Below are 13506 nucleotides of genomic sequence, written 5' to 3'. Positions count from 1 at the left end.
CATTTTTACAGACTTTTTCTCCTTCTCAGAAGCTTCTATTTTGACCAATTTCAGGCATTAAAATGTCTCTAAACACACTTATATTAGTTCCAAAAGTGATAATTCACATGCAATAGTCATTTACTGTCAAAAAATTAAATATTAAAAAATTACCATTTTTGAATATCTGGAGAAAGTTCGACAGGTCACGGGTCATCGTTTTTCATCAGAAAATTGATTTTTTGGACTGTAGAAAAATTGATTCAAAATGTCATTTGGGTTGTGCCTCATGTTGAATAACTACTTATTGAAGCCTCAATGTGACCAAAATTGGCATTTTTACAGACATTTTCTCCTACTCAGAAACTTCTATTTCGACCAATTTCAGGTATTAAAATGGCTCTAAACACACTTATTATTGTTCCAAAGTGATATTTCACATGCAAAAGTCATTTTGAGTCAAAAAAATAAATATTAAAAAATTACCATTTTTGACGATCTGAAGAAAGTTCGACAGGTCACGGGTCATCGTTTTTCATCAGAAAATTGATTTTTTGGACTGTAGAAAAATTGATTCAAAATGTCATTTGGATGGTGCCTCATGTTGAATAACTACTTTTTAAAGCCTCAATGTGACCAAAATTGCCATTTTTACAGACTTTTTCTCCTACTCAGAAGCTTCTATTTTGACCAATTTCAGGCATTAAAATGACTCTAAACACACTTATTTCAGTTCCAAAAGTGATAATTCACATGCAATAGTCATTTACAGTCAAGAAATTAAATATTAAAAAATTACCATTTTTGACGATCTGAAGAAAGTTCGACAGGTCACGGGTCATCGTTTTTCATCAGAAAATTGATTTTTTGGACTGTAGAAAAATTGATTCAAAATGTCATTTGGATTGTGCCTCATGTTGAATAAGTACTTTTTAAAGCCTCAATATGACCAAAATTGGCATTTTTTGCAGACCTTTTCTACTAATCAGAAGCCTCTATTTCAACCAATTTCAGGCACTAAAATGACTCTAAACACACTTATTTCAGTTCCAAAAGTGATAATTCACAAGCAATAGTCATTTACAGTCAAGAAATTAAATATTAAAAAATTACCATTTTTGACGATCTGAAGAAAGTTCGACAGGTCACGGGTCATTGTTTTTCATCAGAAAATTGATTTTTTGGACTGTAGAAAAATTGATTCAAAATGTCATTTGGATTGTGCCTCATGTTGAATAACTACTTTTTAAAGCCTCAATGTGACCAAAATTGCCATTTTTACAGACTTTTTCTCCTTCTCAGAAACTTCTATTTTGACTAATTTCAGGCATTAAAATGACTCTAAACACACTTATATTACTACCAAAACTGATAATTCACATGCAATAGTCATTTAGTGTCAAGAAATTAAATATTAAAAAATTACCATTTTTGACCATCTGGAGAATGTTCGACAGGTCACGGGTCATCGTTTTTCATCAAAAAATTGATTTTTTGGACTGTAGAAAAATTGATTCAAAATGTCATTTGGATTGTGCCTCATGTTGAATAATTACTTTTTAAAGCCTCAATGTGACCAAAATTGCCATTTTTACAGACTTTTTCTCCTTCTCAGAAGCTTCTATTTTGACCAATTTCAGGCATTAAAATGACTCTAAACACAGTTATATTAGTTCCAAAAGTGATAATTCACATGCAATAGTCATTTACTGTCAAAAAATTAAATATTAAAAAATTACCATTTTTGACCATCTGGAGAAAGTCCGACAGGTCACGGGTCATCGTTTTTCATCAGAAAATTGATTTTTTGGATTGTAGAAAAATTGATTCAAAATGTCATTTGGATTGTGCCTCATGTTGAATAACTACTGTTTTAAGCCTCAATGTGACCAAAATTGGCATTTTTACAGACTTTTTCTCCTACTCAGAAGCTTCTATTTTGACCAATTTCAGGCATTAAAATGACTCTAAACACACTTATATTAGTTCCAAAATTGATATTTCACATGCAAAAGTCATTTACAGTCAAAAAATTAAATATTAAAAAATTACAATTTTTGACCATCTGGAGAAAGTTCGACAGGTCACGGGTCATCGTTTTTCATCAGAAAATTGATTTTTTTGGACTGTAGAAAAATTGATTCAAAATGTCATTTGGATTGTGCCTCATGTTGAATAACTCCTTTTTAAAGCCTCAAAGTGACCAAAATTGGCATTTTTACAGACATTTTCTCCTACTCAGAAACTTCTATTTCCACCAATTTCAGGGATTAAAATGACTCTAAACACACTTATTTTTGTTCCAAAAGTGATATTTCACATGCAAAAGTCATTTTGAGTCAAAAAATTAAAAATTAAAAAATTACCATTTTTGACCATCTGGAGAAAGTTCGACATTTTTATAACTACTTTTTAAAGCCTCAATGTGACCAAAATTGCCATTTTTACAGACTTTTTCTCCTTCTCAGAAGCTTCTATTTTGACCAATTTCAGGCATTAAAATGACTCTAAACACACTTATATTAGTTCTAAAATTGATATTTCACATGCAATAGTCATTTACTGTCAAAAAATTAAATATTAAAAAATTAACATTTTTGACCATCTGGAGAAAGTTCGACAGGTCACGGGTCATCGTTTTTCATCAGAAAATTGATTTTTTGGACTGTAGAAAAATTGATTCAAAATGTCATTTGGATTGTGCCTCATGTTGAATAACTACTTTTTAAAGCCTCAATGTGACCAAAATTGCCATTTTTACAGACTTTTTCTCCTTCTCAGAAGCTTCTATTTTGACCAATTTCATGCATTAAAATGACTCTAAACACACTTATGTTAGTTCCAAAAGTGATAATTCACATGCAATAGTCATTTACTGTCAAAAAATTAAATATTAAAAAATTACCATTTTTGAATATCTGGAGAAAGTTCAACAGGTCACGGGTCATCGTTTTTCATCAGAAAATTGATTTTTTGGACTGTAGAAAAATTGATTCAAAATGTCATTTGGGTTGTGCCTCATGTTGAATAACTACTTATTGAAGCCTCAATGTGACCAAAATTGGCATTTTTACAGACATTTTCTCCTACTCAGAAACTTCTATTTCGACCAATTTCAGGCATTAAAATGGCTCTAAACACACTTATTATTGTTCCAAAGTGATATTTCACATGCAAAAGTCATTTTGAGTCAAAAAAAAAATATTAAAAAATTACCATTTTTGATGATCTGAAGAAAGTTCGACAGGTCACGGGTCATCATTTTTCATCAGAAAATTGATTTTTTGGACTGTAGAAAAATTGATTCAAAATGTCATTTGGATTGTGCCTCATGTTGAATAACTACTTTTTAAAGCCTCAATGTGACCAAAATTGGCATTTTTTGCAGACTTTTTCTACTAATCAGAAGCCTTTATTTCAACCAATTTCAGGCACTAAAATGACTCTAAACACACTTATTTCAGTTCCAAAAGTGATAATTCACAAGCAATAGTCATTTACAGTCAAGAAATTAAATATTAATAAATTACCATTTTTGACGATCTGAAGAAAGTTCGACAAGTCACGGGTCATCGTTTTTCATCAAAAAATTGATTTTTTGGACTGTAGAAAAATTGATTCAAAATGTCATTTGGATTGTGCCTCATGTTGAATAACTACTTTTTAAAGCCTCAATTTGACCAAAATTGCCATTTTTACAGACTTTTTCTCCTTCTCAGAAGCTTCTATTTTGACCAATTTCAGGCATTAAAATGACTCTAAACACACTTATATTAGTTCCAAAAGTGATAATTCACATGCAATAGTCATTTACTGTCAAAAAATTAAATATTAAAAAATTACCATTTTTGACTATCTGGAGAAAGTTCGACAGGTCACGGGTCATCGTTTTTCATCAGAAAATTGATTTTTTGACTGTAGAAAAATTGATTCAAAATGTCATTTGGATTGTGCCTCATGTTGAATAACTACTTTTTAAATCCTCAATGTGACCAAAATTGGCATTTTTACAGACATTTTCTCCTACTCAGAAGCTTCTATTTTGACCAATTTCAGGCATTAAAATGACTCTAAACACACTTATTTCAGTTCCAAAAGTGATAATTCACATGCAATAGTCATTTACAGTCAAGAAATTAAATATTAAAACATTACCATTTTTGATGATCTGAAGAAAGTTGGACAGGTCACGGGTCATAGTTTTTCATCAGAAAATTGATTTTTTGGACTGTAGAAAAATTGATTCAAAATGTCATTTGGATTTTGCCTCATGTTGAATAAGTACTTTTTAAAGCCTCAATGTGACCAAAATTGGCATTTTTTGCAGACTTTTTCTACTAATCAGTAGCCTTTATTTCAACCAATTTCAGGCACTAAAATGACTCTAAACACACTTATTTCAGTTCCAAAAGTGATAATTCACAAGCAATAGTCATTTACAGTCAAGAAATTAAATATTAATAAATTACCATTTTTGACGATCTGAAGAAAGTTCGACAAGTCACGGGTCATTGTTTTTCATCAGAAAATTGATTTTTTGGACTGTAGAAAAATTGATTCAAAATGTCATTTGGATTGTGCCTCATGTTGAATAACTACTTTTTAAAGCCTCAATGTGACCAAAATTGCCATTTTTACAGACTTTTTCTCCTTCTCAGAAACTTCTATTTTGACCAATTTCAGGCATTAAAATGACTCTAAACACACTTATATTACTACCAAACGTGATAATTCACATGCAATAGTCATTTACTGTCAAGAAATTAAATATTAAAAAATTACCATTTTTGACCATCTGGAGAATGTTCGACAGGTCACGGGTCATCGTTTTTCATCAAAAAATTGATTTTTTGGACTGTAGAAAAATTGATTCAAAATGTCATTTGGATTGTGCCTCTGTAAAAATGGCAATTTTGGTCACATTGAGGCTTTAAAAAGTAGTTATTCAACATAACTACTTTTTAAAGCCTCAATGTGACCAAAATTGCCATTTTTACAGACTTTTTCTCCTTCTCAGCTCAGAAGCTTCTATTTTGACCAATTTCAGGCATTAAAATGACTCTAAACACACTTATATTAGTTCCAAAAGTGATAATTCACATGCAATAGTCATTTACTGTCAAAAAATTAAATATTAAAAAATTACCATTTTTGACCATCTGGAGAAAGTCCGACAGGTCACGGGTCATCGTTTTTCATCAGAAAATTGATTTTTTGGATTGTAGAAAAATTGATTCAAATTGTCATTTGGATTGTGCCTCATGTTGAATAACTACTTTTTAAAGCCTCAATGTGACCAAAATTGCCATTTTTACAGACTTTTTCTCCTTCTCAGAAGCTTCTATTTTGACCAATTTCATGCATTAAAATGACTCTAAACACACTTATGTTAGTTCCAAAAGTGATAATTCACATGCAATAGTCATTTACTGTCAAAAAATTAAATATTAAAAAATTACCATTTTTGAATATCTGGAGAAAGTTCGACAGGTCACGGGTCATCGTTATTCATCAGAAAATTGATTTTTTGGACTGTAGAAAAATTGATTCAAAATGTCATTTGGGTTGTGCCTCATGTTGAATAACTACTTATTGAAGCCTCAATGTGACCAAAATTGGCATTTTTTGCAGACTTTTTCTACTAATCAGAAGCCTTTATTTCAACCAATTTCAGGCACTAAAATGACTCTAAACACACTTATTTCAGTTCCAAAAGTGATAATTCACAAGCAATAGTCATTTACAGTCAAGAAATTAAATATTAATAAATTACCATTTTTGACGATCTGAAGAAAGTTCGACAAGTCACGGGTCATCGTTTTTCATCAAAAAATTGATTTTTTGGACTGTAGAAAAATTGATTCAAAATGTCATTTGGATTGTGCCTCATGTTGAATAACTACTTTTTAAAGCCTCAATTTGACCAAAATTGCCATTTTTACAGACTTTTTCTCCTTCTCAGAAGCTTCTATTTTGACCAATTTCAGGCATTAAAATGACTCTAAACACACTTATATTAGTTCCAAAAGTGATAATTCACATGCAATAGTCATTTACTGTCAAAAAATTAAATATTAAAAAATTACCATTTTTGACTATCTGGAGAAAGTTCGACAGGTCACGGGTCATCGTTTTTCATCAGAAAATTGATTTTTTGACTGTAGAAAAATTGATTCAAAATGTCATTTGGATTGTGCCTCATGTTGAATAACTACTTTTTAAATCCTCAATGTGACCAAAATTGGCATTTTTACAGACATTTTCTCCTACTCAGAAGCTTCTATTTTGACCAATTTCAGGCCTTAAAATGACTCTAAACACACTTATTTCAGTTCCAAAAGTGATAATTCACATGCAATAGTCATTTACAGTCAAGAAATTAAATATTAAAACATTACCATTTTTGATGATCTGAAGAAAGTTGGACAGGTCACGGGTCATAGTTTTTCATCAGAAAATTGATTTTTTGGACTGTAGAAAAATTGATTCAAAATGTCATTTGGATTTTGCCTCATGTTGAATAAGTACTTTTTAAAGCCTCAATGTGACCAAAATTGGCATTTTTTGCAGACTTTTTCTACTAATCAGTAGCCTTTATTTCAACCAATTTCAGGCACTAAAATGACTCTAAACACACTTATTTCAGTTCCAAAAGTGATAATTCACAAGCAATAGTCATTTACAGTCAAGAAATTAAATATTAATAAATTACCATTTTTGACGATCTGAAGAAAGTTCGACAAGTCACGGGTCATTGTTTTTCATCAGAAAATTGATTTTTTGGACTGTAGAAAAATTGATTCAAAATGTCATTTGGATTGTGCCTCATGTTGAATAACTACTTTTTAAAGCCTCAATGTGACCAAAATTGCCATTTTTACAGACTTTTTCTCCTTCTCAGAAACTTCTATTTTGACCAATTTCAGGCATTAAAATGACTCTAAACACACTTATATTACTACCAAACGTGATAATTCACATGCAATAGTCATTTACTGTCAAGAAATTAAATATTAAAAAATTACCATTTTTGACCATCTGGAGAATGTTCGACAGGTCACGGGTCATCGTTTTTCATCAAAAAATTGATTTTTTGGACTGTAGAAAAATTGATTCAAAATGTCATTTGGATTGTGCCTCTGTAAAAATGGCAATTTTGGTCACATTGAGGCTTTAAAAAGTAGTTATTCAACATAACTACTTTTTAAAGCCTCAATGTGACCAAAATTGCCATTTTTACAGACTTTTTCTCCTTCTCAGCTCAGAAGCTTCTATTTTGACCAATTTCAGGCATTAAAATGACTCTAAACACACTTATATTAGTTCCAAAAGTGATAATTCACATGCAATAGTCATTTACTGTCAAAAAATTAAATATTAAAAAATTACCATTTTTGACCATCTGGAGAAAGTCCGACAGGTCACGGGTCATCGTTTTTCATCAGAAAATTGATTTTTTGGATTGTAGAAAAATTGATTCAAATTGTCATTTGGATTGTGCCTCATGTTGAATAACTACTTTTTAAAGCCTCAATGTGACCAAAATTGCCATTTTTACAGACTTTTTCTCCTTCTCAGAAGCTTCTATTTTGACCAATTTCATGCATTAAAATGACTCTAAACACACTTATGTTAGTTCCAAAAGTGATAATTCACATGCAATAGTCATTTACTGTCAAAAAATTAAATATTAAAAAATTACCATTTTTGAATATCTGGAGAAAGTTCGACAGGTCACGGGTCATCGTTATTCATCAGAAAATTGATTTTTTGGACTGTAGAAAAATTGATTCAAAATGTCATTTGGGTTGTGCCTCATGTTGAATAACTACTTATTGAAGCCTCAATGTGACCAAAATTGGCATTTTTTGCAGACTTTTTCTACTAATCAGAAGCCTTTATTTCAACCAATTTCAGGCACTAAAATGACTCTAAACACACTTATTTCAGTTCCAAAAGTGATAATTCACAAGCAATAGTCATTTACAGTCAAGAAATTAAATATTAATAAATTACCATTTTTGACGATCTGAAGAAAGTTCGACAAGTCACGGGTCATCGTTTTTCATCAAAAAATTGATTTTTTGGACTGTAGAAAAATTGATTCAAAATGTCATTTGGATTGTGCCTCATGTTGAATAACTACTTTTTAAAGCCTCAATTTGACCAAAATTGCCATTTTTACAGACTTTTTCTCCTTCTCAGAAGCTTCTATTTTGACCAATTTCAGGCATTAAAATGACTCTAAACACACTTATATTAGTTCCAAAAGTGATAATTCACATGCAATAGTCATTTACTGTCAAAAAATTAAATATTAAAAAATTACCATTTTTGACTATCTGGAGAAAGTTCGACAGGTCACGGGTCATCGTTTTTCATCAGAAAATTGATTTTTTGACTGTAGAAAAATTGATTCAAAATGTCATTTGGATTGTGCCTCATGTTGAATAACTACTTTTTAAATCCTCAATGTGACCAAAATTGGCATTTTTACAGACATTTTCTCCTACTCAGAAGCTTCTATTTTGACCAATTTCAGGCCTTAAAATGACTCTAAACACACTTATTTCAGTTCCAAAAGTGATAATTCACATGCAATAGTCATTTACAGTCAAGAAATTAAATATTAAAACATTACCATTTTTGATGATCTGAAGAAAGTTGGACAGGTCACGGGTCATAGTTTTTCATCAGAAAATTGATTTTTTGGACTGTAGAAAAATTGATTCAAAATGTCATTTGGATTTTGCCTCATGTTGAATAAGTACTTTTTAAAGCCTCAATGTGACCAAAATTGGCATTTTTTGCAGACTTTTTCTACTAATCAGTAGCCTTTATTTCAACCAATTTCAGGCACTAAAATGACTCTAAACACACTTATTTCAGTTCCAAAAGTGATAATTCACAAGCAATAGTCATTTACAGTCAAGAAATTAAATATTAATAAATTACCATTTTTGACGATCTGAAGAAAGTTCGACAAGTCACGGGTCATTGTTTTTCATCAGAAAATTGATTTTTTGGACTGTAGAAAAATTGATTCAAAATGTCATTTGGATTGTGCCTCATGTTGAATAACTACTTTTTAAAGCCTCAATGTGACCAAAATTGCCATTTTTACAGACTTTTTCTCCTTCTCAGAAACTTCTATTTTGACCAATTTCAGGCATTAAAATGACTCTAAACACACTTATATTACTACCAAACGTGATAATTCACATGCAATAGTCATTTACTGTCAAGAAATTAAATATTAAAAAATTACCATTTTTGACCATCTGGAGAATGTTCGACAGGTCACGGGTCATCGTTTTTCATCAAAAAATTGATTTTTTGGACTGTAGAAAAATTGATTCAAAATGTCATTTGGATTGTGCCTCATGTTGAATAACTACTTTTTAAAGCCTCAATGTGACCAAAATTGCCATTTTTACAGACTTTTTCTCCTTCTCAGCTCAGAAGCTTCTATTTTGACCAATTTCAGGCATTAAAATGACTCTAAACACACTTATATTAGTTCCAAAAGTGATAATTCACATGCAATAGTCATTTACTGTCAAAAAATTAAATATTAAAAAATTACCATTTTTGACCATCTGGAGAAAGTCCGACAGGTCACGGGTCATCGTTTTTCATCAGAAAATTGATTTTTTGGATTGTAGAAAAATTGATTCAAAATGTCATTTGGATTGTGCCTCATGTTGAATAACTACTTTTTAAAGCCTCAATGTGACCAAAATTGCCATTTTTACAGACTTTTTCTCCTTCTCAGAAGCTTCTATTTTGACCAATTTCATGCATTAAAATGACTCTAAACACACTTATGTTAGTTCCAAAAGTGATAATTCACATGCAATAGTCATTTACTGTCAAAAAATTAAATATTAAAAAATTACCATATTTGAATATCTGGAGAAAGTTCGACAGGTCACGGGTCATCGTTTTTCATCAGAAAATTGATTTTTTGGACTGTAGAAAAATTGATTCAAAATGTCATTTGGGTTGTGCCTCATGTTGAATAACTACTTATTGAAGCCTCAATGTGACCAAAATTGGCATTTTTACAGACATTTTCTCCTACTCAGAAGCTTCTATTTTGACCAATTTCAGGCATTAAAATGACTCTAAACACACTTATTTCAGTTCCAAAAGTGATAATTCACAAGCAATAGTCATTTACAGTCAAGAAATTAAATATTAAAACATTACCATTTTTGATGATCTGAAGAAAGTTGGACAGGTCACGGGTCATAGTTTTTCATCAGAAAATTGATTTTTTGGACTGTAGAAAAATTGATTCAAAATGTCATTTGGATTTTGCCTCATGTTGAATAAGTACTTTTTAAAGCCTCAATGTGACCAAAATTGGCATTTTTTGCAGACTTTTTCTACTAATCAGTAGCCTTTATTTCAACCAATTTCAGGCACTAAAATGACTCTAAACACACTTATTTCAGTTCCAAAAGTGATAATTCACAAGCAATAGTCATTTACAGTCAAGAAATTAAATATTAATAAATTACCATTTTTGACGATCTGAAGAAAGTTCGACAAGTCACGGGTCATTGTTTTTCATCAGAAAATTGATTTTTTGGACTGTAGAAAAATTGATTCAAAATGTCATTTGGATTGTGCCTCATGTTGAATAACTACTTTTTAAAGCCTCAATGTGACCAAAATTGCCATTTTTACAGACTTTTTCTCCTTCTCAGAAACTTCTATTTTGACCAATTTCAGGCATTAAAATGACTCTAAACACACTTATATTAGTTCCAAAAGTGATAATTCACATGCAATAGTCATTTACTGTCAAAAAATTAAATATTAAAAAATTACCATTTTTGACTATCTGGAGAAAGTTCGACAGGTCACGGGTCATCGTTTTTCATCAGAAAATTGATTTTTTGACTGTAGAAAAATTGATTCAAAATGTCATTTGGATTGTGCCTCATGTTGAATAACTACTTTTTAAATCCTCAATGTGACCAAAATTGGCATTTTTACAGACATTTTCTCCTACTCAGAAGCTTCTATTTTGACCAATTTCAGGCATTAAAATGACTCTAAACACACTTATTTCAGTTCCAAAAGTGATAATTCACATGCAATAGTCATTTACAGTCAAGAAATTAAATATTAAAACATTACCATTTTTGATGATCTGAAGAAAGTTGGACAGGTCACGGGTCATAGTTTTTCATCAGAAAATTGATTTTTTGGACTGTAGAAAAATTGATTCAAAATGTCATTTGGATTTTGCCTCATGTTGAATAAGTACTTTTTAAAGCCTCAATGTGACCAAAATTGGCATTTTTTGCAGACTTTTTCTACTAATCAGTAGCCTTTATTTCAACCAATTTCAGGCACTAAAATGACTCTAAACACACTTATTTCAGTTCCAAAAGTGATAATTCACAAGCAATAGTCATTTACAGTCAAGAAATTAAATATTAATAAATTACCATTTTTGACGATCTGAAGAAAGTTCGACAAGTCACGGGTCATTGTTTTTCATCAGAAAATTGATTTTTTGGACTGTAGAAAAATTGATTCAAAATGTCATTTGGATTGTGCCTCATGTTGAATAACTACTTTTTAAAGCCTCAATGTGACCAAAATTGCCATTTTTACAGACTTTTTCTCCTTCTCAGAAACTTCTATTTTGACCAATTTCAGGCATTAAAATGACTCTAAACACACTTATATTACTACCAAACGTGATAATTCACATGCAATAGTCATTTACTGTCAAGAAATTAAATATTAAAAAATTACCATTTTTGACCATCTGGAGAATGTTCGACAGGTCACGGGTCATCGTTTTTCATCAAAAAATTGATTTTTTGGACTGTAGAAAAATTGATTCAAAATGTCATTTGGATTGTGCCTCTGTAAAAATGGCAATTTTGGTCACATTGAGGCTTTAAAAAGTAGTTATTCAACATAACTACTTTTTAAAGCCTCAATGTGACCAAAATTGCCATTTTTACAGACTTTTTCTCCTTCTCAGCTCAGAAGCTTCTATTTTGACCAATTTCAGGCATTAAAATGACTCTAAACACACTTATATTAGTTCCAAAAGTGATAATTCACATGCAATAGTCATTTACTGTCAAAAAATTAAATATTAAAAAATTACCATTTTTGACCATCTGGAGAAAGTCCGACAGGTCACGGGTCATCGTTTTTCATCAGAAAATTGATTTTTTGGATTGTAGAAAAATTGATTCAAATTGTCATTTGGATTGTGCCTCATGTTGAATAACTACTTTTTAAAGCCTCAATGTGACCAAAATTGCCATTTTTACAGACTTTTTCTCCTTCTCAGAAGCTTCTATTTTGACCAATTTCATGCATTAAAATGACTCTAAACACACTTATGTTAGTTCCAAAAGTGATAATTCACATGCAATAGTCATTTACTGTCAAAAAATTAAATATTAAAAAATTACCATTTTTGAATATCTGGAGAAAGTTCGACAGGTCACGGGTCATCGTTATTCATCAGAAAATTGATTTTTTGGACTGTAGAAAAATTGATTCAAAATGTCATTTGGGTTGTGCCTCATGTTGAATAACTACTTATTGAAGCCTCAATGTGACCAAAATTGGCATTTTTTGCAGACTTTTTCTACTAATCAGAAGCCTTTATTTCAACCAATTTCAGGCACTAAAATGACTCTAAACACACTTATTTCAGTTCCAAAAGTGATAATTCACAAGCAATAGTCATTTACAGTCAAGAAATTAAATATTAATAAATTACCATTTTTGACGATCTGAAGAAAGTTCGACAAGTCACGGGTCATCGTTTTTCATCAAAAAATTGATTTTTTGGACTGTAGAAAAATTGATTCAAAATGTCATTTGGATTGTGCCTCATGTTGAATAACTACTTTTTAAAGCCTCAATTTGACCAAAATTGCCATTTTTACAGACTTTTTCTCCTTCTCAGAAGCTTCTATTTTGACCAATTTCAGGCATTAAAATGACTCTAAACACACTTATATTAGTTCCAAAAGTGATAATTCACATGCAATAGTCATTTACTGTCAAAAAATTAAATATTAAAAAATTACCATTTTTGACTATCTGGAGAAAGTTCGACAGGTCACGGGTCATCGTTTTTCATCAGAAAATTGATTTTTTGACTGTAGAAAAATTGATTCAAAATGTCATTTGGATTGTGCCTCATGTTGAATAACTACTTTTTAAATCCTCAATGTGACCAAAATTGGCATTTTTACAGACATTTTCTCCTACTCAGAAGCTTCTATTTTGACCAATTTCAGGCCTTAAAATGACTCTAAACACACTTATTTCAGTTCCAAAAGTGATAATTCACATGCAATAGTCATTTACAGTCAAGAAATTAAATATTAAAACATTACCATTTTTGATGATCTGAAGAAAGTTGGACAGGTCACGGGTCATAGTTTTTCATCAGAAAATTGATTTTTTGGACTGTAGAAAAATTGATTCAAAATGTCATTTGGATTTTGCCTCATGTTGAATAAGTACTTT

This window comes from Triturus cristatus, chromosome 7, assembly GCF_964204655.1.
Source record: "Triturus cristatus chromosome 7, aTriCri1.1, whole genome shotgun sequence".
NCBI classification, from domain to species: Eukaryota; Metazoa; Chordata; class Amphibia; order Caudata; family Salamandridae; genus Triturus; species Triturus cristatus.
This window is presented reverse-complemented; position numbering follows the sequence as displayed.